The sequence below is a fragment of the Pelodiscus sinensis genome, unplaced genomic scaffold (assembly GCF_049634645.1).
Source record: "Pelodiscus sinensis isolate JC-2024 unplaced genomic scaffold, ASM4963464v1 ctg145, whole genome shotgun sequence".
NCBI lineage: Eukaryota > Metazoa > Chordata > Testudines > Trionychidae > Pelodiscus > Pelodiscus sinensis.
Window position 1 is genome coordinate 75727 of NW_027465910.1, and position 3563 is coordinate 79289.

Below are 3563 nucleotides of genomic sequence, written 5' to 3' on the forward strand. Positions count from 1 at the left end.
CATGTCAGCCACTGCTCTGGAAGTTAATGTAGAATCACTGCTGATCAGCTCTGCCTCCCTCTGTAAATGCAGAGGCCAGGGCAGCTTTACAGAATGATGGGGGTCACTTGGAAAGCTGGGGCCACTGGCCAGACAGTGCAGGGGAGAGTGCCCAAGGGCCATGTGCATGCAAAGGTGGGAACGTGCAGCAAATGGGGTGGGCCTGGAGCTGCCAAGTGATTTTGGGGGGTGGCTTCTTGGTTTGGCCTTTTGAGCACACTTTGCAAATGGATTCTTGGGACGGAGATGGAGGAGGGGAGAAAAGGAGCCCTTCCCCCCCAAACAATGAACCTGGGAATCAAGCTCTGCCGAGGTAGGGGTGTAGTCTCGTAGTCTATTTCAGGGAGGGCTGTAGGGGATGGGGATGGTTGACTGGTGTGTTCAAGTGAGGTGATAGTAGCAGCTGGTGTCTGACGGAGATTGGTGTTTCTGAAGGTGGAGAAGAAATTCATAAGAACAGCCATACTGGATCAGACCAAAGATCCATCTAGCCCAGTATCCCATCTGCCGATCATAGCCAATACCAGATGCCCCAGAGAGAGGGATCACAACAGGTAATCCTCATGTAATCCCCACCTCCAGAGAAACAGAGGCTAGGGACACCATTCCTACCGATCCTGGCTAATAGTCATCTAGCCTTCACTGCATCTCCTGGCAAGGAGTTCCACAGGTTGTCTGTGCACTGAGCGAAGAAAAACTTCCTTTTGTTTGTTTTAAGCCTGCTGCCTATTAATTTCATTTGGTGACCCCCAATTCTTTCATTCTCTCCCCTACTGACCCCAGGTTGCACCTGAATTCGGCTGGGGCAGAGAGCTAGGACTCCTGGGTTCTAGCCACTGCTCTGGAAAGGAGTGGGGCCTTTCCCGGCCAGTCAGTTCCTGTCAGGCTGTTCCCCACCCTGGCACTTTGAGCGCAGAAGGTGGGGGACTTTTAAAAATGCCTTGCCTCTATAGGCTTCTGCTTAAAAACTCCCCAAGGTCACAGATTCCCTGACCTTGGGTGGTATGCAAAACCCCTTTTCTGAACCCAGGAAAATGTACTTGGGAACTTTGTCCTGTGGAGTACCCTAAGCTCTTTTTCAAGCTATCTCCTGTGGAAGGGTACATGAAGTGTCATTTTAAATGGCTGACAGTCTCAGGCACATGCACAGACCCTCCTGCCCAGTAGGACACAGGAAATCAGATCATAGCATTAAAAGGAATGTGTGCTAGTTAGTGCCAGACTCTAGCAGGGAGCAAATATCTCAGTGGAAAAGGAAGCAGGGCAGAGCTGAGAGGGGAGGGTTTGCCTGCCCAAACTGAGTGTGTGGAGACAGGGCAGCACTGTAGCCCAAGAGCCTTGCAGGACTTGAGGTAATGGTGGGGGGGGGGGGGGGAGGGTTGGCGCTAGATACTGACTCTGAACACAGGCTCTGGATTTCCTTTCTCTCAAGGCTGGAGCTCTGCTCATCCTATGGTTTCCAGCCTGCTTGCTGCCACTGGAGCAGGGCAGGCTGCAGAATGGAAATGGAGTAGAGGGGCTTGCTCATGTGCAAGGGCTGCAGGAGCACTGTCAGTCATGCACTGGACTGCAGCAAGGGGGAGCAGTCAGGGAACAGCAGCACAGTGGCTACCTGGTGAGGGGTAGAAAGTGACAGTAAGTGCTGAGTGCCTGATTGATGGGGAACCAGGAATAGCCAGTGTTGGGCCTTAAAGAGCTTTCCTCAGGAACCTGGAGCTGCTGGGGGGAGGCAAAGAGGAGACTGGCAGAGTTCCATGTAACAGCTCTAGCTCAGAGGGGCCTTCAGCTGGGTCAGACCAGCTAGGTGCGACAGCAGGATGAATGGTGCTTGCATGCAGCCTTGGAAGGCCCTCTTGAGCTCATTCCTCTCATGGCTGATGGAGGTAAATGCCTCACACCTTGGCTACAGCTGCCACTTGCAAGGGGTGCACTGCTGCTGCCAGGCCTTGGGAAGTGTCTTGCTGAAGGATTGTTATCCTCAGTGCTGGCTTATGGAAGTGTTGAGACCAGAATTCCCTTTCCAGGCCAATGCAGCAGCTAGTGATTTCTCTTTGTACTTCCTGCTGCAGAGGGGTAGCTGTGCTCAGTGGGGAGAGGCCCCTTTCGCACACAGCTGGGAGGAGAGCCCTGCATCTGCTTTGCACAGTGGGCAGGCTACATGAGGTAAAAGGCCCCAACGAAGCCAGCATTGAGGCCTATCTGTTGTGGGGTTGCTGGCATCCCTGAGCAGGAGTGCCTACCTGCTGCAGCATGGAGCTGGAGGACACACTAGGACTGCGTCTAGACTGGCATGATTTTGCACAAATACTTTTAATGGAAAAGTTTTTCCGTTAAAAGTATTTGCACAAGAGAGCATCTATACTGGCATTTTCTTTTGCGCAAAAGCATCCGTGCCAGTGTAGACGCTCTTGCGCAAGAAAGCTCTGCAGGCCATTTTAGCCATCAGGCTTTGTTATGCCTCAGTACACAATGAGAGAGAACACTGGCCGTAGGTTCCAGCCAGTTCCTCCCCCTGGCTCCATCTGCTCTTCTCTCCTCTTTCCCCTACCCATGCAATGACTGAAGGCAGCCTGCCCTTGCCCCTCTCAGACTAGTCACAACTCAGCTCGTTGTCTTGTTACCTTAGGAGCAACTGGCTTCCCCATGGCCCCTGAGGGCAGCCTCCTGTTGTTGGTGTGCAAAGGCTGATTTTAAACCAGAGCAGTGCAGGAAGGGCCCCAACAGCAATCAAGGCCACAAAGTGCAACTCCCCAGTACAGCTGGTAGTCCTGCTGCTACCTCAACAGAAGCGCCTTCAGTGGGGGGGCAGGGCAACCCAGCCCATGCCTGGTGGCCCTGCTGTTCACCCCACTAGGTGGTCAACAAATTCAGAGCGGGAAAACAACCCTCTCCTAGAATGTGAGAACCAGCTGCAGTGGGGATTAATCAATAGTGAAATTCACTTGGCACCTTCTCTCCCTGCCTTTTGTTACAGCTCTGCTGGTTGGGGAGGGTGAGGGGGGAGTCCTGTTCTCAGCTAGCAGAGGAAGGCAAACAGGCTCTGTGTGACAAGCTTGGAGTATAGAAAACACCAGGTACTTTCAGGGAGGGTTCTCCATAGTATGACACTAGCACAGGAATTCTGTCAAAGGCCAGATCCTAGAGCAGGGGTGGGGACCTTAAGGCCCAGACACAGCCTCCTAGGTTTCCCTCCCTAGCAATGGGGAGTTGCTGCTGATGGCTCCAGCCATCATGGCCCCATCACAGAGCTGGAACCCACACTGCAAGTCTGGGCACTCCTAGGCTCTAGTGTGCAAAGGGAATGTGGAGTGTCTTTCTCCTCAGTCGAGACACATAGCAGGGAGTTAATTTGGTTTTTTGCTTCTAATTTGTGTGTAGCCCCCAATTGATCTTTTTTCTGTGGGCCAGCAGACCGTGACCCAAAAAAGGTTCCCCACCCCTGCCCTAGAGAAATGGTTTTCGATTCATAGCTGCCTAGTGCCTCTCTTGCTCTAGCCAAACAAGGCATGAGCCACAAACATCCC